Source organism: Pseudophryne corroboree, chromosome 1 (assembly GCF_028390025.1).
Source record: "Pseudophryne corroboree isolate aPseCor3 chromosome 1, aPseCor3.hap2, whole genome shotgun sequence".
Classification (NCBI taxonomy): Eukaryota; Metazoa; Chordata; class Amphibia; order Anura; family Myobatrachidae; genus Pseudophryne; species Pseudophryne corroboree.
In genome coordinates, this window is record NC_086444.1 from 231630409 (window position 1) to 231657060 (window position 26652).

The 26652-nt window shown below is 43.9% G+C and overlaps 2 pseudogenes; one reads left to right on the top strand and one right to left on the bottom strand.

The window, feature by feature from the left end:
• The first annotated feature begins 11835 nt into the window (after positions 1-11835).
• LOC134943141 (5S ribosomal RNA) lies at positions 11836-11955 on the top strand (annotated as a pseudogene).
• Positions 11956-18765: 6810 nt separating this feature from the next.
• On the bottom strand, positions 18766-18885 carry LOC134949597 (5S ribosomal RNA; annotated as a pseudogene).
• Positions 18886-26652: the final 7767 nt, after the last annotated feature.

A 26652-nucleotide genomic window follows, 5' to 3' on the forward strand; every position in this document is an offset into this window, starting at 1 on the left:
ATAAAGGCTAGGAAAGAGGTGACAGCGAAACATTATCACCGTATCTGGAGGAAGTATGTCTCTTGGTGTGAAACCAAGAATGCTCCTCCAGAAGATTTCCATCTGGGCCATTTTCTCCACTTCCTACAGACTGGAGTGAATTTGGGCCTAAAATTAGGCTCCATTAAGGTACAGATTTCGGCCCTGTCCATTTTCTTTCAGAGGGAATTGGCTTCTCTCCCAGAAGTCCAGACTTTTGTGAAGGGAGTGCTGCATATCCAGCCTCCTTTTGTGCCCCCAGTGGCACCATGGGACCTTAACGTGGTGTTACGGTTCCTGAAGTCTCACTGGTTTTGAACCTCTTCAAACGGTTGAATTCAAATTTCTCACTTGGAAGGTGGTCATGTTGTTGGCCTTGGCATCTGCAAGGCGGGTGTCTGAATTGGCGGCCTTGTCTCACAAGAGCCCCTATTTGATTTTCCATGTGGATAGAGCAGAGTTGAGGACTCGTCCTCAATATTTGCCTAAAGTGGTTTCTTCATTTCATATGAACCAACCTATTGTGGTGCCTGTGGCTACGGATGACTTGGAGTATTCCAAGTCCCTGGATGTAGTCAGGGCCTTAAAAATCTATGTAGCCAGGACGGCTCGGGTTAGGAAAACAGAAGCACTGTTTGTCCTGTATGCAGCCAACAAGGTTGGCGCTCCTGCTTCTAAGCAGACTATTGCTCGCTGGATCTGTAACACGATTCAGCATGCTCATTCTATGGCTGGATTGCCGTTACCTAATTCGGTAAAGGCCCATTCTACTAGGAAGGTGGGCTCTTCTTGGGCAGCTGCCCGAGGCGTCTCGGCATTACAGCTTTGCCGAGCGGCGACTTGGTCGGGTTCAAACACTTTTGCTAAATTCTACAAGTTTGATACCCTGGCTGATGAGGACCTCATGTTTGCTCAATCGGTCCTGCAGAGTCATCCGCACTCTCCCGCCCGTTTTGGAGCTTTGGTATAATCACCATGGTCCTTACGGAGTCCCCAGCATCCTCTAGGACGTAAGAGAAAATAAGATTTTAAACCTACCGGTAAATATTATTCTCCTAGTCCGTTGAGGATGCTGGGCGCCCGTCCCAGTGCGGACAACATTCTGCAAGACTTGTATATAGTTATTGCTTGCATAAGGGTTATGTTACAGTTTTGATCGGTCTTTGACTGATGCTGTTTATTTCATACTGTTGACTGGTTCGTATATTCCAGGTTATACGGTTTGGATGGTGTGGGCTGATCTGAATCTTGCCCTTGGATTAACAAAATCCTTTCCTCGTACTGTCCGTCTCCTCTGGGCACAGTTTCTATAACTGAGGTCTGGAGGAGGGGCATAGAGGGAGGAGCCAGTGCACACCCATTCTAAAGTTCTTTATAGTGCCCATGTCTCCTGCGGAGCCTGTCTATACCCCATGGTCCTTACGGAGTCCCCAGTATCCTCTACGGACTAGGAGAAAAAGATTTACCGGTAGGTTTAAAATCTTATTTTTTCTAAGAGTTAAGTTAGGCACAGGGAGGCTGCTGGCAACAGCCTCCCTGCTTTGTGGGACTTAGGGCGGATACTATTCCCCCCCCACCCCCCACCCCCCGAGGGGTTTTGAGCCACTATTTCTGCTGACAGGACATTAGCTCCTGAGGGTGATGATCGTTAGCCGCCCCAGGCGACCGCTCACTCCGGCAGCATGCCGCCACCCCCTAACAGAGCCAGAAGATTCCGGTGGTGAGTGAGTCATGAGCCCCCTCAGCAACCGGTAGCCGGGGTGAAGATGGCGACAACAGGGTGGGAGCATAGTATTAACTGCGTTCCGGAGGCTCAGCGTTACATAGTGCGGCGCTGTGAGGGGCGCACTGAGCCAGTGCCTATACTCTACACTGGTCAGCAAGCCTATCAGGGACATCGGTTACACTGCCAGCAGAAATCCTCAGGTCTGTATAAAGAATTGAAGAGCGGGAAGACGGCGCCATGTTCAGGGGGCAGAGCGGACCCAGCAGCGTTCAGCTCCATTTTCCTGCCTGCAGATCCTATACAGAGACGCTGACTGAGAGCTGTCCCTCCAAGCAACTCCAGCTATTCTGTGCGGCAGGGCCGTTTCTAGACAATTTGGCTCCCAGTGCGAGATTTCAAAATGCGCCCCCCCCCCCCCAATTGCTCTAAAAAAAAAAGTGTGCCCCCCCCCATATAGCCATAAAAAGAAAAAGCATGCGCGCGCCTACGGCGCGCGCGTTCCCGACAAGGGTGTGTGGCCTGATTAAAATGGGCGTGGTCTCATTAAAGTGGGCATGGCCTCATCTGATATCATCACACCCACCACAGGGGGGAAAAAATAAAAATGTCCCCTTTTTACACATTACAGCAGGCAAGTGTCCCCATTTTACACAGCGCGGCAGGCAGGTGTCCCCATTTTACACAGTACGGAAGGCAGGTATCCCCATTTTACACAGTACGGTAGGCAGGTATCCCCATTTTACACAGTACGCAGGCAGGTGCCCCCATTTTACAAAGTGCAGCAGGCAGGTATCCCCATTTTACACAGTGCGGCAGGCAGGTATCCCCATTTTACACAGCACGGCAGGCAAATATCCCCATTTTACACAGCACGGCAGGCAGATATCCCCATTTTACACAGCACGACAGGCAGATATCCCCATTTTAAACAGCACGCAGGCAGGTGCCCCCATATTACACAGTGCGGCAGGCAGGTATCCCCATATTACACAGTGCGGCAGGCAGGTGCCCCCATTTTACACAGTACGGCAGGCAGATATCCCCATTTTACACGGTACGCAGGCAGATGCCCCCATATTACACAGTACGCAGGCAGATGCCCCCATATTACACAGTACGCAGGCAGGTGCCCCCATATTACAGAGTACGCAGGCAGGTATCCCTATTTTACACAGTGTGGCAGGCAGGTATCCCCATTTTACACAGCTCGACAGGCAGATATCCCCATTTTGCACAGTACGCAGGCAGATGCCCCCATATTACACAGTACGTAGGCAGATGCCCCCATATTACACAGTACGCAGGCAGATGCCCACATATTACACAGTACGCAGGCAGATGCCCCCATATTACACAGTAAGCAAGCAGGTGCCCCCATATTACACAGTAAGCAAGCAGGTGCCCCCATATTACACAGTAAGCAAGCAGGTGCCCCCATATTACACAGTACGCAGGCAGGTGCCCCCATATTACACAGTAAGCAAGCAGGTGCCCCCATATTACACAGTACGCAGACAGGTGCCCCCATTTTATACAGTGCGGCAGGCAGGTATCCCCATAGGCAGGTGTCCCCATTTTACACAGTGCGGCAGCTGCAGGCAGGTTTCAAGTCGAGGGGAAGGAAGGGGGAGAGGGGGGAGAGAGAGAATACTTACGTCTTCCCGCTCTTCGGTCCCGCCGCCTCACGTCCCTCGCGCCGGCCGCCTCCTCCTTCTTGCTTATCTCCTTATCGCCTCTCCCGAGCGCTCCTGCTCGGGGGGCGGGGCTTCGCGGAATGACGCGTTTGCGTCGTGACGTCACGACGCGACGCGTCATTCCGCGAAACTCCGCCCCCCGAGCAGGAGCGCTCGGGAGAGGCGATAAGGAGTAACAAAGTGCCGCGGCGGGCGCCCCGTGCGGTTGCACGGCTCGCCCGCCGCTAGAAACGGCACTGCTGTGCGGTACCAGGGAGTTGTAGAAGGGGGGGATGAGGCTGTGTAAATACTGTGTAGTCTATTAAGGTACACAGTAAGCGCTAGGTAGTTGTATTATATCTACCTCAGTAAGCGCTGTGTGTGGGTTGGCTCTAATCTCTATGACTCTGTGGCATACTTGGGTGGGGAAACTGTGTCCGACATTTCCCTGTGTGTGTGGGGGTGTTTGTTGTCTCACATAGCCATAGAAACAGAATTTGACGGCAGATAAGAACCACTTGGTCCATCTAGTCTGCCCTTTTTTTATTTTTTATTCTTTAGGCAATCTCAACCCTTTTTGAACCTTCATTTTTTGTAAGGATATTCATATGCCTATCCCAAGCATGTTTAAATTGCTCTACAGTCTTAGCCTCTACCACCTCTGATGAGAGGCTATTCCACTTATCCACTACCCTTTCTGTGGAGTAATTTTTCCTTAAATTTCCCCTGAACCTCCCCCCCTCCAGTCTCAGTGTATGTCCTCGAGTTCTAATACTTCTCTTCCTTTGAAGAATGTTAGTGTATGTAATTGTATTTGTAGAATATTAGTACTTGCTTATAGCTGATATTATCTTTGTATAGATGTTGGTCAGTGGAGTGGAGTTTATTAGCATACATGGACTGGTGTTTACTTAACACAGGGTAATATAATTCCTTTGATTAGATGTCCAATTAGCTTCAGCTGAAGCCTTTGTAAATTAGAACTAGTATATGTTAGCATTCAGTTATGGGGCAGTTGTCAGAAGTTTAGAAATATACGAAGTTTGGAAATTACAAAGTTAGGAAATTTTAAAAAGAACAGTTAAACCAACAGTTGAACAAACATTGAAAAACATTGGAAAGCAGGTAAATCTACCATTTAATTAACAATTTCCATAAGCATTTTCCTATCTATACTTTACTCTTTATAAACACCATGCTCCACAAACTGTTTTTCCTCATAGCACTTCATGGTATCCTCTATAAAATGACATCGTCCTTCACTATTCCTGTTATTTATCGCTCTGTACACATTGCAGCCTCATTAATCCACTCCCCTCTTATTAACACTCATGAGCTTTTAACCTATCTATGTACACTAACTGTCACATCCTCTACCTGTCACCATAAGAAACTATCACACACCTCCCCCAACTATACCTATCTCTCTCTTCTTCTGCTTCTACTAGCTGGTGACATATCCCCAAATCCAGGTCCCATCCACATACCACGCTCACATTCAGCTGATTCACAACGGAATATAAAATCAACAAACCTTATCAACATCACTTGTCTCCCATCTACCTCCAAGTCACTAAAATGTGCTTTATGGAATGCACGCTCTGTTTGCAACAAATTAACAGCTATTCATGACCTTTTCATAGCAAACAAATTCAATATGCTGGCTATAACAGAAACCTGGCTCACACAATCAGACACTGCCTCCCCTGCAGCACTGTCACATGGTGGCCTCCACTTCACACACACCCCCAGGCCTGGTAACATCAAGGGAGGGGGTGTTGGAATATTACTGTCCAAATCTTACACGCACATCGTTTTACCACCTGTTCCCTCACTCACATTTACATCCTTTGAAGTACACTCTATTAGGATTTTCACCCCTTTCTCTCTGCGTGTTGCAGCTATCTATCGCCCACCTGGGCAAACCAAAAAGTTTCTGGAAGATTTTTCTGCATGGCTCCCTCACTTTCTATCCTCTGACATCTCCACCATCATTATGGGTGATTTCAATCTCTCTATTGACAGTCCACAATCTCCCCATGCCTCTAAACTACTCTCTCTAACCTCCTCTCTTGGCCTCTCCCAATGGACTGACTCCCCTACTCATCAGGAGGGCCACTGCCTTGATCTTGTATTCACCAGACTATGCTCTGTTTCTGAACTCACTAACACTCCTTTCCCTCTCTCAGATCACAACCTTATCACATGCATGCTCTCCTCCATTACTTCAAACTCCATGTCCCTAAAGTCTACAAGGACACCTCTTACCCGCAGAAATATTAACGCTATTAATTTTCAACAACTATCTACCTCTCTGCAACCACTACTTTCACCAATTTCTACATTCACCTCTCCAGAGACTGCTGTGTCACACCTTAACCAAACTCTAGTAACAGCACTTGATGAAGTGGCTCCAGCTACCCATCACACTCCACGTAGACTTAGATGTCAACCGTGGCACTCTAAATACACTAGACACTTACAAAAACTCTCACAAAAAGTTGAACGCCAGTGGCGTAAATCTCGTAGTTCAAGTGACTTTCTCACATATAAGACCACCTACCACTCTTATCGTACTGCTCTGGACACTGCCAAACAAACATATTTTCAATCTATCATCTCTGCTCAAGCCTCTAACCCCAAGCGACTTTTTAATACATTTAAATCACTTCTTGTCCCTCCCTCACCTAACCCACCAGCCACTGTCAGTGCGCAAGATCTTGCTTCCTATTTCAAGGACAAGATTGACAAGATCCGAAATGAAATGGTATGCTCTTCCACAGCAAGTGACCTGCTCAATTCCCTGCCTGAACCCTCTAACACCTTCTCTTCCTTTGATCCTACAAATGAAGATGAAGTATCTGCACTCTTTTCATCTGCCTACTCTAATACCTCTCCCCTTGACTCTATACCCTCACAAATTAGTAAAGCTCTGTCTACTGTGCTCATCCCAACCTTAACGAAAATCTGTAATCTCTCCCTGTCTACTGGTATCTTTCCTTCTCTATACAAGCATGCAGTAATTACTCCCATTCTGAAAAAACAAAACTCTGACCCGAACACTCTCTCTAACTACCGTCCCATCTCTCAGCTCCCATGCCCCTCCAAGCTACTGGAGAGACTTGCCTACACTCGCCTCACACACTTTCTTAACTCACACAGCCTACTGGACCCACTTCAGTCAGGATTTCGTGCCCAACACTCCACAGAGACAGCACTGACTAAGGTAGTGAATGATTTGGTCACTGCTAAATCTAGAGGACATTTCTCTCTACTTATTCTCCTTGATCTCTCTGCTGCTTTTGACACTGTTGACCACTCTCTTCTCATACAAACACTACAATCCCTAGGTATTCAGGACACAGCCCTTTCTTGGTTCTCATCCTACCTATCTAATCGCTCCTTCAGTGTTCGTTTCTCTGATTCCACCTCTCCTTCGCTACCTCTATCAGTTGGAGTACCACAAGGCTCAGTCCTAGGTCCTCTGCTTTTCTCTATCTATACCACATCTCTTGGCAAACTAATCAACTCTTTCGGATTTCAGTACCATCTGTATGCGGATGATACTCAAATCTACCTATCCTCCCCTGATTTGTCACCATCTGTATTGGGCCGTGTCACTGAATGCCTTTCTGCCATTTCATCTTGGATGACATCTCGCCACCTCAAACTTAATATTTCCAAAACAGAATTAATTATATTTCCACCGGCCAATAGTAGTTTCCAACCTGATATCTCTATCACTGTTGAGAACTCTGCAATCACCCCTACCCCACAAGCTCGCTGCCTAGGTGTCATTCTTGACTCTGAACTGTCCTTTGTTACCCACATTCAATCTGTCTCCAGATCATGTTACATACATCTAAGAAACATATCCAAAATACGGCCTTATCTTACACAAGACACAGCAAAAACTCTAATCCATGCTCTCATTATCTCCCGCATTGATTATTGTAATAGTCTCCTGACCGGTTTTCCCAAACATAAGCTCTCACCACTACAATCCATTTTGAATGCAGCTGCGAGGCTAATCTTCCTTGCCAGACGTTCATCGTCTGCAGATCCGCTCTGTCAGTCCCTCCATTGGTTACCGGTATTCTACCGTATTAAATATAAAATACTTTTACTCACATACAAGGCTATTAACCAAACTGCACCAACATACATCTCTTCACTCATCTCAAAATATCTCCCTACCCGACCTCTCCGCTCTGCACAAGACCTACGTCTCTCATCCACACGCATTACTTGTTCACACTCAAAATTACAGGACTTTATCCGGGCTTCACCCACTCTGTGGAATGCCCTCCCACGCACAGTAAGACTCGCCTCTAGTCTCCAAACCTTTAAATGTTCCCTGAAAACTCACCTCTTCAGACAAGCCTATCAAATTCCAGACCCACCCACATAACCTTCAGTGCTTCCCTATCTAATTACATCCTCTGTAGAGTATTCATAACATCACATATCTTGTCTTTCTTTAGTCTCACACCCTCCTGACACCTGGATAACTTTGTGGGGTATCATCATACAACCCATTAAGAACCTAGCAATCTGGTGGACCATTATGCAATAGGTAGCATCAATCCTTGTGTATCTATGCCTATTTCCCTATAGATTGTAAGCTTGCGAGCAGGGCCTTCCTACCTCTGTCTGTCTGTTTTTACCCAGTTTTGTTCTATAACTGTTGTTCTAATTGTAAAGCGCAACGGAATATGCTGCGCTATATAAGAAACTGTTAATAAATAAATAAATAATAAATAAATGTTTCCCTCCTGAACTTTAAGACCCTTGATGTATTTGAAAGTTTCTATCATGTCCCCCCTTTCCCTTCTCTCCTTCAAACTATACATGTTAAGATCTTTCAGCCTTTCCGGGTAAGTTTTCTGATGTAGGCCATGCACCATTTTAGTTACCCTTCTTTGTACACTCTCTAATGTATTTATATCCTTCTGGAGATATGGTTTCCAGAACTGGACACAGTATTCCAGATGGGGCCGCACCAATGACCTATACAGTGGCATTATCACTTCTTTTTTCCTGCTACTGATTCCTCTCCCTATGCAACCAAGCATCTGACTTGCCTTTCTCATTGCTTTGTTGCATTGCTTTCCTGCCTTCAAGTCACTTGAAATAGTTACTCCTAAATCCCTTTCCTCCTCAGTAGTTTCCGTTATAGTACCCTTGATACTATATTTAGCCTTTGGGTTTTTGAGACCCAAGTGCATGATTTTGCATTTTTTAGCATTAAACTGTAGTTGCGACGTTCTTGACCATTTCTCAAGCCTACCTAGGTCATCAATCATTTGTTTTACCCCTCCCGGTGTGTCTACCCTATTGCATATCTTTGTATCATCTGCAAAAAGGCATACCTTCCCTTCAATACCATCTGCAATGTCACCAACAAAGATATTAAAGAGAACTGGACCAAGTACAGATCCCTGGGGTACTCCACTGGTAACATTTCCCTCCATAGATTGCACTCCATTAACTACAACTGTCTGTTTCCTATCCTGCAACCAGGTTCTTATCCATTTAACTATTTTATAATCCACCCCCACGCTCTCAAGGTTATTTAGCAGTCTGCGATGTGGGACAGTGTCAAATGCCTTACTAAAGTCTAGATATGCTACATCTACAGCTCCTCCTTGATCTATTATTTTCGTCACAGAGTCAAAAAAGTCAATAAGATTTGTTTGGCATGATCTCCCACCAGTAAATCCATGCTGTTTTGGATCCTGTAAGTTGTTTGATTTAAGATATTCCACAACTCTTTCCTTTAATAGTTTTTCCATTACTTTCCCTGCTACTGATGTAAGGCTTACTGGTCTGTAGTTACTTGCTTCTTCCTTGCTTCCACATTTGTGCAGTGGAACTACATTTGCTCTTTTCCAGTCCTCTGGAATAGCACCTGTATTTAGTGACTGGTTAAATAATTCTGTTAAAGGTGTAACCAGCACATCTTTTAGCTCTTTGGAGTATCCTTGGGTGTATCCCATCTGGTCCCATTTATTTATCCACTTTTAGTTTTGGAAGTTCTGTTAGGACCTTCTCTTCTGTAAATGTACTTTCATCTGCGTTATTTTTATGAATATCCTTGCAACTTAACTGTGGCCCCATCCCTTCTTCTGTAGTAAATACTGAGCAAAAATAATTATTTAGGTGATCTGCTATTGCCTTGTCTACCTCCACCAAATGCTCACTCTCTGTCTTAAGTCTTATTATTCCTCCATTTGATTTTCTCCTTTTACTTATACACTTAAAAAAAAGTTTTGCCCCCTTTATCTACTGACCTGGGTCATTTTCTCCTCAGCTTCTGCCTTTGCACGTCTGATCACTTTCTTAGCATCTTTCCGTCTGTCAGGATACACCTCTTTGTCGTTATTATTTTGAGTCTGTTTGTATTTCCTAAAAGCCATCTTTTTTGCTTTCACACTAGTTGATACTTCTTTTGTGAACCACACTGGCTTCCTTTTCCCGGTGCTCTTTCTAACTGTTTTGATACAAAGGTCTGTTGCACTTAGTATTGCACTTTTCAGTTTTTCCCACCTCTCCTGCACTCCTTCCAGGTTCCTCCAGTCCACCAATGAATCATTTAAACATCTCCCCATTTTTGCAAAGTCAGCATTTCTAAAATCCAACACCTTTGTATTTGTGTGACAGGAGTTGGATCTTGTCTTTATACTCTTAGAGATTACATCACGCCCTGTGATCAAGCTTTCTTTGTGAAACGTACGTCAGGACAGGAGATTGCGATCACGTGATGCGCACACGTGACCGCATCAGCCGGAGTCTCTAGGCGGTCACCAGGTAACGGCCGCGAAGACACCACATCCTCACGCCGTGGTAATCCCCGGAGCCGATGCACGGCTGGAAACGGGACTCCCAGCGGCAGCACTACCAGTGGTCTTGGGTATTGTATATACCTCGCACCGTTTTGAACTACCTATATAATCTAAAGTACATATTCCTGAGCCACCAGCAATTACCAGAGCACTGCTTGTACTATCAGTAATGTAGTTTATGATCAGCTGGAACAATTGAAACAACATGCTTATACAATAGCCACGGTTGTTTTCTTTTCAACTACGACTAGGAACACTCAATGTGCTTGTTTTCCAATCTGCAACATTAGAAGGACTTGTGTGTTCCCAGTAATTATCAGAGCACTGCTTGCATTATTAGTAACTCAGCACATCAACAGTTGAAACAATTTAAATACTTTGTTCACATAACAGCTACTTTTGTTTCCTTCTAACTACAACCAGGAGCATTCACTGTCTATATTCCAGCCAGTAACATCAGAAGGATTGATTTGTTTCCTCCTTCTTCTACTTTTCAGAGGTGTACAATGCTGGGTTAAATTCATACGTACTGTGACTTATAACAGTAAGCAATTGTAGTATTATTGTGACAATCGCTGGCTTCAACTGTGGAAACACCATCATTGGACATACATCTCAGTTTTAAACTGATTTGCTTCAGTTACTGCACTGAAGGCTCCTTTTTCAACTGGTTTGCTCCTGAGAATAAACGCATAAGTCTACATACAGTATATCACTAGCAGTGACTTGCTGGTAAGCATTAAGCAAAGACTCATTCTTCCATAACAGTGGCATGAGTAGTTACAGATGGAAGGAGCAAGTGCTATGGTCTAGCATTTTTCCAATGTAGTGCAGGGGGGCCATTCTCTTTATATACTATAGTGTATTTCACTGCTATATCTGCAGCCTGTGCAGAGTAATTATACTTGGCACTCATACATAGTATAATTTGACACGGCCGTACTGGTGTTCCGAGGACATGCTTATAAACATAAGGCCAGTCCATTTGTGAATAGTTGTGGTTTCAAAGAATTTTCCCACATAATAGGCCTTTACTTACCTGTGTACTTTGTTTGTGGCTGACGTGTCACATGGTGACTAAGTCAGGTGACTGCATATAATCTTATATGTAACTGGCATTTGTACTATATACGTCTACCAACTGCAATATTGCAGATATATATTGAATGACCTACCGGTAACACACCGTCACTCTATCACAGCAGCTTTACTACTACATTCTGTGCTCATTTCTGTGCACCATTAGCAGCACTACTTTTAACTACGGAATACGGACTTTAACATTACATGTTACAGCTGCAAAATGACTGACACCTTGAGACCAAGTTATTGAGGAATTTTCATGTTTATTGCTTTTTATTCAGTACACTGTTAATGTTTTAATAAATCTGATATCTTATAATTGACACGTTGGCTCTCTCTACTGATTATATCACATGTATTTCTGAAATTCAGCGCAGCCATTTCTCCTTGTTTGTTTATTTGTACTATATACGTCTACCAACTGCAATATTGCAGATATATAAAGACAATACTATATACATTTGAAGTGACTAAAAGAGGTGAGCCCAATAATTGCGGTCATACCTCACTGGAGATGCCCAATCTCTTCTGACCTTGGAAGCTAAGCAGTGAAAGGCCGGGTTAGTAATAGGATGGGAGACCACCTCTGAACACCCTGGTACTGCAATAAATTGACTCCCTAACATAACGTCACTCACACTTGTACCATTCGGTAATCGGTCCCACATGACCAATGATTTAATTCTCTGCATTTATAATAATCCGGAATGGATATCTGCAGAATAAATGATGGTCATATAGTACATGAGAGATAATGTGCAATGATGATATAATCAAAGTACTACATTTATCAATTTCCGGCATTTCATAGATTGTGATATTGATATCACCCATGACGTATTATTTATTTTCATATTTTCGCGAAACCTTTTTATCCACACACAGATACTCCTAAAATTCAATTTTAAATATCTACCTATTAAAAATGTTCTTACCAGTACTAAATATGTTATAATGTCATCCTCTGAATTAGAGTGCTCCCAAAAAAGAGTCTACTTTCCAATACTTCTTTGTCTTGGTTTCTCTGGTTGACTACTTTTTGACTCTAGGGAGCACCACTGAAAGCAACAATTATATGTACTAGGATAGGTTATCCATATACATAAGATTGCTATACTCAGAAGCAATTCAATAATAATTTCGTTTTTCAGAGGCAACTATCTGTATTTAATTTGGACTTGTGCGGTTCCCACCACTTCTTTTTCAAAAACTACATATCAGCTGATAACTCAGCTTTCCTGGGATACCTGCACATTCACACTACTTAGGAACAGGTGCTCTCTTCTCTTAGGAAACCCTGTCCCGTGCATACAATTTTCATTTTAGGAGTTTTTCAAACATATTATATTATGAGTTTCAGTTTAAAACAAGAGCTTTGCTCGAGACGTAAAAATAAGGACAATCTGGATGACATCTTTCCGAGTGATCTGGTAGATACTGAACCCCACATTAGTTGGGAAGAGGACTTCCAAAAATGTAACTTAGTATTACGGAAACAAATTAGAACCAATTGGGATCTGACTACCCTAGAAAATGATATCAAAAATAAAATATCTCCACGCGGCCTTCGCCCAAGAGTCTTTCCAACATTTGACCTGGCTAGTGAAAATCTTAAAAAGGAATGGGAACACACCCTTCTAAAGTGTTCCAATGAACTTATGAACGTCTTAATTAACCATAACAACCTAATATTGGAGGAGTGTGAACGCAACCTGGAGGAACTAGGTAAGAAGTTGGAAAGTTGGGAGAAGGACTCTCAATTCCAACGGTGCTTTGAAAAAAACAAATTGGAACTCCAAGCCTATGAGCAAACGATCATAGACAGAAAAAAGACTAAATACGCAAGAGACAAAAGAGACTTTGCATCTGGGAAAATCTTCAAATGGCAGAAGTCATCCTGGAAAAGAGATCCTCCTAGGCACACAGACCAATATTTGTCATCTGAGGCAGAGATATCTGGAGCAGAAGATACCCCAGATTATACTACAGAGAGATATTCCAACGCCAAGAACGACACACCTAGCAACCCTCAGAATTCAGCTTCTTATTTAGGGGATCCCGAAGGAGGAGGAGGCAGACAAGGAGGCGGAAGACGAGGCGGGGGGGGGGGGGCAAGAGGAAGAAGAGGACCGCAGCAATGGGATTCCTCACCCCCTACGACCCGCAACACATACAAGAGACAACACCAACAGGACCGTTGGTAACTCAAGCCTGTGAAGATGATGACTCCAAACTGAAGATTATCAATCTATCAGATCATATACTCATACAAGCACAAGAATCCATACTTAATAAAGGCCTGACTTTTTCCCCCACAGAACACTTTAACAGATTCAAAGGGGAAAAAGATTTAAAACTATTTGGCAGAAAGCTACTGTTAACTAAACTATATGCTGATAAAGAAACCATTCCCTCGTTGGCCCAATTAGAAGTGACAGCAAATAGTGCATCAATGTCGGAGACCTTTCAAACACCATCCCCAGGTTTATCTCAGATGGAACAAGAAGCTCTTATTGCTTTACAGGAACTTGAACAAGAACAAATTTCAATATACCTAAGAAGAACTCACCACCAGACCTATCTGTAAAAAGAAGTCCACATATTTTCCTCAAGTGCAAATCTGCCCTGAAGTACAGGTCTTTATGAAACTGGTGGCCAAAGAGTTTGATCAAATACATATAAATAAAAATAAATATTTGAGATATTCCAATCTCACTCGACAAGAAAGAATTGCCATAAAAGAAATACAGACATGGCATGAGGTTGTTATTAAGCCCTCGGACAAAGGGGGCAACATTGTGATCTGGTCCAAAATAGACTATATCAAGGAAGCACAGCGACAACTTGACACTACTAAATGCTATAGACGAATACTACTCAATCCACTTCAGAATTATAAATCAATTTATGATAACATCATCAACCAAGCACAAGCACAAGGAATAATTACCAAACAGGAATATGATTACTTATTGATTCAGAATCCCAGAATTCCCACTTTTTACATGCTGCCTAAAATACATAAAAACATCCAAAACCCACCGGGAAGACCCATTGTGTCCGGTATAGGGGGACTAACAGAAAGGGCGAGCATCTTTCTTGATTTGCATCTCAGACAATTTGTTTTAGATCTTCCCTCGTATGTCCAGGACACAACTGACATACTAAGGAAAGTGCATGATCTAAGATTAGAGGACAACCAATATCTGGTATCACTAGATGTTGAGGCACGGTACACCTCTATCGGTCACAAGGATGGAATAAGAGCAGTAGAACATTTTCTACATAATATTAATCCTTCTGGATCTCCTAAGCTGGTTCAAATCATTTCTCACAGGCAGGTCACAGAAAGTATCATCTGGATTATACTCATCACCACCAGTGCCATTGCCATGTGGTGTCCCACAAGGTTCTATACTATCCCCCATGCTTTTTGCAGTATACATGCTCCCATTGGGCGAAATAATCAGGCGCCATGGCCTGGTCTACCACTGCTATGCAGATGATACACAACTGTACTTGTCCTTTGCTCCGGGCACTGATAACCCAATAGCAACCCTAAATGGCTGTCTAGCTGAACTACAGGAGTGGATGAGCGCCAGTTGGCTGCGACTGAACCCGGATAAAACAGAGGTCCTTATGATACGACCGCAACATCAAAGGACAAGACTGCAGCATAGCCAACCAACTGGACTTACACTCGGGGATTCAGAATTACAGACCAGCGATCGTGTGCGGAATCTTGGCGTTGTCCTGGATGGTGGCTTGACACTTATACCCCTTTTCCACCTACGAGCACGGGTCGCAGCCGGGAGCCTGACACGGGAGCTGCCCCCTGCTGCGACCCGTGCTCGGCCCCTTTCCCATCAGCAGTCACAACCCGGCATATGCCGGGTTGGTGACGCTTCTAGTGACGCGGCAGGGGCGGCGCAGGGAGATTACATGATCTCCCAGCGCCGACCTTCCATACAGTGTAAACGGGAGCCGTGTCGCATCGACACGGCTCCCGTTTACACTACAACCCAACCCGGATCATTCCCGTGTCCTACCCAGGTAGATAGCCAGGTAGGATTCACGGGTCACTTGATCCGGGTTTACCCTTTTCCACTTGCAAAAAACACGGGTAAATGCGCGCCCCCGTGCATTTACCCGTGTTTTTTGAGCTAGTGGAAAAGGGGTATTAAACATCAGATATCAGCCACAATCAAATCCTCATTCTTTCACCTGAGGAACATAGCCAGAATCAACCACTTAATTCCCTCAGTTGATATGCCAAAAGTCATACATGCATTTGTATCATCTCGATTAGACTACTGTAATGCCCTCTATCTGTTATGAGCCACGGCTGTGGCTCATTCCTGTTTTGCATTTTGGTTATGTATTTTATGTTATACTTCTGTTTATGTTCCCCGTGGGTGTCATGGGGTGTTCGGAGCTCACCCTTAAGGAGAGGGTACTGTTATGAACCACAGGTAGTGGTTCATTCCTGTTTTCCGTATTTTATATTTATAGTTCTCTTGCAGGCCAGGATTTCCCTTTGCTCTGGTTTAGAAGATTATTGTTTGCTGTCGGTGGTGAGTCTGTGTAATTGCAGCCTGTTTCCATGTGGTTGGCCTCACCTGTCTGCTAATTGCATCTTGTCAGTTTGGAGTCATGCAACAGGGCAGCTGCACGACATAATTAATTAGGGCTCTCTGTTATATTCTGGCTCAGTGCAATACACAGACGCCGGTGATAGTTCTTGAGTTCTGAGCTAGTTCCTGTCGGTTCCTGAGTGTCGGTTCCTGAGTGTCGGTTCCTGAGTGTCGGTTCCTGAGTGTCGGTTCCTGTGTCGGTTCCAGTGTCTGATCCCATGTCCTGCCGTGAAGCGTTCCTGTCCAGAAGTCCTGGGATTCTGCCTGTCCTCCGGTTCTGAGAGCCTGTGTCGGCTACATTGGGGGTTCCTGTCCGTTTGCCAGTATTCGTACCGGTTCCGTGAGTAGCGGCTTTGCCGCGTCCGTCGGCCTAGGCCGCTGTATTCTTTGGTTTATTTGTTACTGGTGTTTTGCATAGGGTTCTGCATATGCTGTCACCGCCGGTACACAACAGTATTGTGTCGGCGTGTGGACAGCATCTCCTTTGTTGTTCTTTTCCTTTGGCGGCGTGCCGCACATATATTTAGTTTTAGGGTTGTTAGTAGCCCCTAGCTTTCTGTTTGCTTTAGTTAGAGGTCCCCTTGTTATTATCCTGTCTCGGTTCACGCCTTGTCTCACACTAAGACCTGGGGGCATCAGAGTTGGGCAGACCTAATCCGCCCTTCAAACGCGGCTGCCGTGGGCCCAAGAAACCATAGTCACGCAGGCGTGAACTGACCACACGGGTGAAACAATGGAGGTAGGCTGCTAGGGGCTATTTCCATACCACACCTTATTTCAGTGTCACGTTCTGGTGCTCTGGACTCACTACGCAACATCTCTCTTGTTCTGAGCACCGGGAATGTAACATTATCACCGGCCATACAACAAAAAAGAAACAAAGCTAAATAGTAGTTTTTTCTTTTTTAGTCCAGTGTCTTGTCTAGAATCCAGTCCTGTCTAGAATTCAGTGTGCAGAATCCAGTCCGGTGTTTAGAATCCAGTCCTGTGCAGAATTCAGTCCGGTGTTTAGAATCCAGTCCTGTCTAGAATTCAGTGTGCAGAATCCAGTCCAGTCCAGTCTTGTCTTGTCTAGTTTAAAAATCCAGTCCAGTCTTGTCTTGTCTAGAATCTTGTCTAGAATCTTGTCTAAGAATCGTGTCTAGAATCTTGTCTAAGAATCGTGTCTAGAATCTTGTCAGTCAGTGTACCCAGGTCCTTCATGGATTCCACCACGAACCCCGCAGAATCATGTATGTTACGTAGAAACAATTCAATGTCACTTCTATCCATTGTATCCAAATCCTCTAGTAATGTGCCTGACCACTTTACTATGGCTTAGAAATCCATGCACAGGCAATAGTGGGCCTTAATGCCACTCCTGAAGCAGTGTATATGGATTTGAGCGTAATGTCAATCTTAAAATCAGCCGGTTCTTTTAACGCTGTAGATCCAGGGACAGGTAAAACCACCTTTCTGGAGACAGATGCGTCAACTATGGGTGGGTTTTCCCATTTTTCCTATCCTCCTCATGGAAGGGAAAAGCAACCAGAACCCTTTTTGGGATCTGGAATTTTTTCTCTGGGTTTACCCAGGATTTTTCAAATATAGCATTTAATTCTTTTGACGCAGGGAAGGTTAGCAAGGCTTTCTTATTGTCAGTGAAGTAAGCCTCCTCAACCTGCTCAGGTGGCGTGTCATTAATGTTTAACACATCTCTAATGGCCTCAATCATGAGCTGCACCCCCTTTGCAAGGATGCCGCCCCCCTCACCGTCTGCTGTATCAGAGTCGGTATCCGTGTCATCTTGCATAATCTGGGCAAGTGCACGTTTCTGTGGGTATATACCAGGGGATTTTGCAGGAATAGGAACAGAACCTGACCAAACTGCCATAGAGTTCTTTAACGCCTGAGTTTCAGTCTCAGTATAAGCTACCCTGGTAGAGATTTGAGAGATCATCCCCTTAATAGAGGACAACCACTCAGGCTCATTAATTGGGATCTCATTAATTGGGATCTGAGACAAGACATTACATTCCTGTGTATATGGAATGGATTCCTCCTGAGAGGAAACATCCTCTGCAGCATATGACACAGTCCCTAGACATGGCATCACTAAAATGACTTTAAAGGGAGAAGTCATAATCATGGAAGACTTTAATTTACCTGATGTAAATTGGGAGGGGTCTTTTACAAGTTCAGCTACAAGTGGCAAATTTCTACATTCCTTACAGGGAGCATCTCTCAAGCAACTGGTGAGGGAGCCCACTCACAAAGACTCAATAATTAGATTTAATTCTTACAAATGGTGAAAAGATATCTGACATATATGTGGGTGAGCACCTGGGATCCAGTGATCATCAAGCAGTATGGTTTAGTATAAAACCAGAGAAACCAAGACAAAGAAGTATTGGAAAGTAGACTTTTTTTTTTTTGGGAGCACTCTAATTCAGAGGATGACATTATAACATATTTAGTACTGGTAAGAACATTTTTAATAGGTAGATATTTAAAATTGAATTTTAAGAGTATCTGTGTGTGGATAAAAAGGTTTCGCGAAAATATGAAAATAAATAATACGTCATGGGTAATATCAATATCACAATCTATGAAATGCCGGAAATTGATAAATGTAGTACTTTGATTATATCATCATTGCACATTATCTCTCATGTACTATATGACCATCATTTATTCTGCAGATATCCATTCTGGATTATTATAAATGCAGAGAATTAAATCATTGGTCATGTGGGATCGATTACCGAATGGTACAAGTGTGAGTGACGTTATGTTAGGGAGTCAATTTATTGCAGTACCAGGGTGTTCAGAGGTGGTCTCCCATCCTATTACTAACCCGGCCTTTCACTGCTTAGCTTCCAATGTCAGAAGAGATTGGGCATCTCCAGTGAGGTATGACCACAATTATTGAGCTCACCTCTTTTAGTCACTTCAAATGTATATAGTATGGTCTTTATATATCTGCAATATTGCAGTTGGTAGACGTATATAGTACAAATGCCAGTTACATATGAGATTATATGCAGTCACCTGACTTAGTCACCATGTGACACGTCAGCCACAAACAAAGCACACAGGTAAGTAAAGGCCTATTATGTGGGAAAATTCTTTGAAACCACAACTATTCACAAATGGACTGGCCTTATGTTTATAAGCATGTCCTCGGAACACCAGTACGGCCGTGTCAAATTATACTATGTATGAGTGCCAAGTATAATTACTCTGCACAGGCTGCAGATATAGCAGTGAAATACACTATACAGGTTGAGTATCCCATATCCAAATATTCCGAAATACGGAATATTCCGAAATACAGACTTTTTTGAGTTAGAGTGAGATGGTGAAACCTTTGCTTTTTGATGGTTCAATGTACACAAACTTTGTTTAATACACAAAGATATTAAAAATATTGTATTAAATGACCTTCAGGCTGTGTGTATAAGGTGTATATGAAACATAAATGAATTGTGTGAATGTACACACACTTTGTTTAATGCACAAAGTTAGTAAAAATATTGGCTAAAATAACCTTCAGGCTGTGTGTATAAGGTGTATATGAAACATAAATGCATTCTGTGCTTAGACTTAGGTCCCATCGCCATGATATCTCATTATGGTATGCAATTAATCCAAATTACGGAAAAATCCGATATCCAAAATACCTTTGGACCCAAGCATTTTGGATAAGGGATACTCAACCTGTAGTATATAAAGAGAATGGCCCCTCTGCACTACATTGGAAAAATGCTAGACCATAGCACTTGCACCTTCCATCTGTAACTACTCATGCCACTGTTATGGAAGAATGAGCCTTTGCTTAATGCTTACCAGCAAGTCACTGCTAGTGATATATGTAGACTTATGCGTTTATTCTCAGGAGCAAACCAGTTGAAAAAGGAGCCTTCAGTGCAGTAACTGAAACAAATCAGTTTAAAACTGAGATGTATGTCCAATGATGGTGTTTCCACAGTTGAAGCCAGCGATTGTCACAATAATACTACAATTGCTTACTGTTATAAGTCACAGTACGTATGAATTTAACCCAGCATTGTACACCTCTGAAAAGTAGAAGGAGGAAACAAATCAATCCTTCTGATGTTACTGGCTGGGATATAGCCACAGTGAATGCTCCTGGTTGTAGTTAGAAGGAAACAAAAGTAGCTGTTATGTGAACAAAGTATCTCAATTGTTTCAACTGTTGATGTGCTGAGTTACTAATAATGCAAGCAGTGCTCTGATAATTACTGGGAACACACAAGTCCTTCTAATGTTGCAGATTGGAAAACAAGCACATTGAGTGTTCCTAGTCATAGTTGAAAAGAAAACAACCGTGGCTATTGTATAAGCATGTTGTTTCAATTGTTCCAGCTGATCATAAACTACATTACTGATAGTACAAGCAGTGCTCTGGTAATTGCTGGTGGCTCAGGAATATGTACTTTAGATTATATAGGTAGTTCAAAACGGTGCGAGGTATATACAATACCCAAGACCACTGGTAGTGCTGCCGATGGGAGTCCCGTTTCCAGCCGTGCATCGGCCCCGGGGATTACCACGGCATGAGGATGTGGTGTCTTCGCGGCCGTTACCTGGTGACCGCCTAGAGACTCCGGCTGATGCGGTCACGTGTGCGCATCACGTGATCGCAATCTCCTGTCCTGACGTACGTTTCGCAAAGAAAGCTTGATCACAGGGCGTGATGTAATCTCTAAGAGTTTCAGTATTTAAGGATCACTGCTGGTAGTTGATTGGACGTTATACATGATAGGCATTTGAGCCACGAATACCATTATTTTTCAGCTGGGTTGAGTGAATGGGTTTGGCTCATTATCAATGAATATTTAATTGAAGTTATGGTGTTCTATTGGTGTGAAAGATAAGGTGAAAAAACGGGGGATGGGGGGGAAGGGAGGGGGGAGCGGTTGTTGTGTAGCAGTACATGCTGTGACGTGTGTCATGATATTGGCGGCACGTGAATAATAGTAAATCGTGCAAAGGATGTGCAACTCGCATGTGGTAATAAGGCATGAAAGTGTCTTTAATTATGGTTAATTGTTCACAACAGTAATCAGTGATTGTGCTCTGTGCATCTATGAAGTTATAATTGGACGGAATGGGTAGGCGGGTAGAAATAATAGGAAAATAGGAAAAAGATGAAAAAGAAAAAGAATAGGTGATTGATATGTTGATGTGTTGGTCTGTGCTATACTATATGTGTGAATGTGAAAAACGTATTAATAGAAGAAAAAGAAAGAGGAGAAGGAGTACCGAGGAAAGAGGAAACAATATATTAATTAATTAAATATAATGAATAGAAGATAAAATAATGAATGAATAGGGGAGAAGGAGTTGTGTAAATACTAATGAATTTGTGTGAAATATATGTACCGTATTAATCGTGAATTTATAGTGTATGTGGAAAATTTAGAACAGTAAGAGGGCACTGTGTAAATAGATAGTTAATGAGTGAAACGCAATTGGAGCCCATGGTGAAAACCTGTGAATAAAAAAAGAGATTGTGCTGGTTGAGTGGGTCTTATTGGATAGTAAATTGATGACTAATGGTGATGCATAATGAGGTATGTTATTGTTTGATTAATGGTAAAGATTCTTTAGTAAATTAAATAATATAAAATAATTAAGGATTTATCATAAGGTGTGAGCCATAAATAATAATGATGTTAATACGAAGCAGATTTGATGTTGTTAAAATAAACAATGGTAGGAGTTAATTCAAGTATACTCCATAATTTATATTTTCATTCATCCCGTTTGGGTATATGGATCCAATCTTGAAAATACACTCACTCTCTTTTTTTCAGTAAGTTTGCGGTTAAGTTGCCCCCCCGTATTCCAAGTCTGATCCTCTCCAAGCCAAAAACTTTCAGCTCCTCCCATCTACTCTCATGGTGCATATAGAAATGACAGGCGACTGATGTCAGTTGTTTCATCTTGGCCTTGTCTGAGATGGCATTGCGTATGGATCCTATATGTTCAAAGATGCGCTGCTTGTAGGGACGAGTTGTCATGCCGATATACTTCTGATTGCAGCTGCATCTGAGGCAGTAAATGACACCTTCAGTTTGACAGTTCATATAATCTATGATTTGTATCATCTTTTCATACCTATCCTCTATTTCCTTTGTTGGATCAATGTATTTGCAGGCTTTGCATCTACCGCAGGGATGTGTTCCAGTGATTATTGGTTTTTTATTGGGAAATTTTTGAAAATGGCTCCGTACAAATCGGTCTTTGAGATTTTTTGATCTGCGCCAACTCATAGCAGGCTTGGGGCCCAAATTTTTGGATAGGGTCGAATCCGCATGTAAGATATGCCAGTGTTTTTGTATTGCTTCATTGACTTTTCTCCATTCTTGACAAAAATTGCCGACAAAGCGAATAGTTTTCTCGGCAGTTTTGTCTTTTTGATCTCTTTTGAAGATGATATCCTCTCTCTTTATATTTATGACAGTTTTCATAGGTTTTTTAATTGAGGTTTTACTGTATCCTCTATCACCAAGTCTTTTGGTCAATTCTGCACTTTGTATTTTGAATTCTTTACTGTCTGAACAGTTTCGGCGAAGACAAAGAAATTCCCCTTTCAGTATATTCTCTACGGTTGGGGGGAAATGAGAACTAGTTTGGTGTAATAGTGTATTCGTTGCTGTGCTTTTTCGGTATAAGTTCGTGGCAAGCATTCCTTCTGAGTTCTTATAAATCATCAGGTCCAGAAACGGTAGTTCCGACTGGCTTATACTGTGTGTGAGACGGATGTTGAGATCGTTTTTGTTTAGGTGTTCAATGAATTGGTGCAGTAGCTGTAAGTCACCTTCCCAGATCATAAAGATATTGTCTATATATCAATTCCACATAATAACATGGGCTGTAAATATATCGTTGTTATCTTTAAAGACAATTTCCTTCTCCCACCATCCGAGGAATATGTTAGCGTATGTGGGCGCACAAGCTGCCCCCATAGCCGTACCCCTTGTTTGAAGGTAGAATTGATCGTTAAATGTGAAGAAGTTATAATGTAGCACGAAGCGGAGTAGTTTAATAAGAAAGAGATGAAAATCTTTTCTTCCTTCATTATAATAATAATAATAATAATAATTTTATTTATATAGCGCTCTTTCTCCAATATGACTCAAGGCGCTTAACAGATACATAGCATAATATAGTACAGAAAATAATGAAGTACATTTTCATAAAATACAGAAGCATGGAGATACTAAAAGGGACATTATGGAAATGCTTGAGTAAACAGAAAAGTCTTGAGTCTACTTTTGAAGGATTCTATAGTTGGGGCCTCTCGCACTGTGCGGGGAAGTGAGTTCCATAGAGTCGGAGCCGCATGACTAAAAGCTCGACCCCCAGATGAATTACGGTAGATTCTAGGTACTGCTCAAAGTTCTTCATCTACAGATCGCAGTAAACGAGTGGGGCAGTATGGGGTCAGAAGCTGTTTCAGGTACCTTGGGCCTTGGTCATGTAATGCTTTGAAACTCAGTAAGCCAATCTTGAAGATGATTCGCCATCTTACAGGCAGCCAGTGAAGGGAGTAGAGGATGGGTGTTATGTGGCTAGAACGGGGCTGGTTGGTTAATAGCCTGGCAGCTGTGTTTTGCACCAGCTGTAAGCGTTGCAATTCTTTTGCTGGTAGACCAAGGTAGTGTTACGTTCCTGGTGCTCAGAACAAGAGAGATGTTGCGTAGTGAGTCCAGAGCACCAGAACGTGACGCTGAAATAAGGTGTGGTATGGAAATAGCCCCTAGCAGCCTACCTCCATTGTTTCACCCGTGTTATCAGTTCATGCCTGCGTGACTATGGTTTCTTGGGCCCACGGCAGCCGCGTTTGAAGGGCGGATTAGGTCTGCCCAACTCCGATGCCCCCAGGTCTTAGAGTGAGACAAGGCGTGAACCGAGACAGGATAATAACAAGGGGACCTCTAACTAAAGCAAACAGAAAGCTAGGGGCTACTAACAACCCTAAAACTAAATATATGTGCGGCACGCCGCCAAAGGAAAAGAACAACAAAGGAGATGCTGTCCACATGCCGACACAATACTGTTGTGTACCGGCGGTGACAGCATATGCAGAACCCTCTGCAAAACACCAGTAACAAATAAACCAAAGAATACAGTGGCCTAGGCCGACGGACGCGGCAAAGCCGCTACTCACGGAATCGGTACGAATACTGGCGAACGGACAGGAACCCCCAATGTAGCCGACACAGGCTCTCAGAACCAGAGGACAGGCAGAATCCCAAACAACAGACCGGTGGACACCAAGAAGCCAGATACTCGACCAGGCACAGACAAAGCCACAGGACTTCTGGACAGGAACGCTTCACGGCAGGACATGGGATCAGACACTGGAACCGACACAGGAACCGACACTCAGGAACCGACAGGAACTAGCTCAGAACTCAAGAACTATCACCGGCATCTGTGTATTGCACTGAGCCAGAATATAACAGAGAGCCCTAATTAATTATGTCGTGCAGCTGCTCTGTTGCATGACTCCAAACTGACAAGATGCAATTAGCAGACAGGTGAGGCCAACCACATGGAAACAGGCTGCAATTACACAGACTCACCACCGACAGCAAACAATAATCTTCTAAACCAGAGCAAACGGAAATCCTGGCCTGCAAGAGAACTATAAATATAAAATACGGAAAACAGGAATGAACCACTACCTGTGGTTCATAACAGTACCCTCTCCTTAAGGGTGAGCTCCGAACACCCCATGACACCCACGGGGAACATAAACAGAAGTATAACATAAAATACATAACCAAAATGCAAAACAGGAATGAGCCACAGCCGTGGCTCATAATAGTACCCCCCCCCCTTGAGGAGGGGTCAACGGACCCCAAAATTCCGACTTTCCAAAACAAGGGATACAAAAAAAAAACCTGACACACTGGTCTAACAGGCAAGAAAACAGAAACAAGCTGTGGCAACAGCTTGTAACAGTGCCCCCCCCCCCCCCCCCTTGACGGTGGCCACTGGACACAAGACAAGGGGGAAAAAATATTATTATTTTTTTATAACAAGGCAAGAGTCAATAATTATTTCTTATTCTTCTTCTTATTATTTTTACAAAGTTCTTGAGGTCTTACCAAGGTAATTCCCCGAACATTGTCTGAACTGATGGTACCTCCCAGCAAGGCTGGGTTCAAATCAGAGATTGGTTTCTTAACCTTGGGAGCTGAACTTTCAGGCAAAGTACTACTATTAGAAGAAGACAGAAAAGCACATCCTGCAGTCAAAACAACGGGCTGAGACTCTTGTGCCGAGTTTACAGTATACGGTGGACTCTCAGCAGATAAGACGGGTGACCTAGAGGAACCTGAACCAATTTCTTTGGAACCATATCTCTTAATAACTGCATCACTGAATGCTGGGGGATCCTGAAGAATGGGATCTTCAGTTTTCATTAAATTGGATGCCCACTCAAAAGGCTCCCCTCTAAAGGAATATATCAGATAGCGCACAAGGTTCTCTGAAGTGATGCCCAGAAATGGTCTAGACAACAAAATGATGTAATAGTGTTTGTAAAGCGCCAGAAATTGGACTAAGTCCCCATCAAAGATTATAGATGTTGAGATATCAACAGAGTCAGGATCTGCTTCCTTCCCATCTGACTGACTAGAGTGCTTTGCTAGGACCTGGTCACTACTGACCTTACTCGAGGCTGAGACTTTCTGAACCCCACCTGGGGCAGTGACTTTCTGAACCCCACCTGGGGCAGTGGCCCTCGGAACCCCACCTGGGGCAGTGGCCCTCGGAACCCCACCCGGGGCAGTGACTTTCTGAACCCCACCCGGGGCAGTGACCTTCTGAACCCCACCCAGGGCAGTGGCCCTCGGAACCCCACCCGGGGTAGTGACTTTTTGAACCCCACCCGGGGCAGTGGCCCTCAGAACCCCCTCTGGGGCAGTGGCCTTCGGGAACCCCGCTGGGGTCAGCACCTCGGATTCTTTTACTGGGACCGGGCCGTCAGCCTCCCTCTCTGGGACCGGGCCGTCAACCTCCCTCTCTGGGACCGGGCCGCCAACCTCCCTCTCTGGGACCGGGCCGCCAACCTCACTCTCTGGGACCGGGCCGTCAGCCTCCCTCTCTGGGACCGGGCCGTCAGCCTCCCTCTCTGAGTCGATAATTATCGAAACTTCTCCCAGGACTATGACTTCCGGGACTTTTGCTGAAGCTATAACCTTCAGAACCTCCACTAACGCTATGCCTCTTGAGTCCTTTCCTGGGGAAGCGACTTCTAGACCCTTCTCTGGGGCTGTGTCTCTCGAAACCCCACTTGGGGATATTACTTCAAAGATCCCTACTGGGGTTTTGCTTCTCGAGTTCCCTTCTAGAACTATGGTTTTAGATACCCTTTCTGTGGTTGCACTTTTCAAGTCCCTACCTGGGGTAACAGCTTCTGAGACCCCTTCTGGTATTGACACCTGAGCTATAATATTCGATGTCCCTCTATGACCCAGAGCATCGGGTACCGCTCCAGGACTCTGGGCATCGGGTACCGCTCCAGGACTCTGGGCATCGGGTACCGCTCCAGGACTCTGGGCATCGGGTACCGCTCCAGGACTCTGGGCATCGGGTACCGCTCCAGGACTCTGGGCATCGGGTACCGCTCCAGGACTCTGGGCATCGGG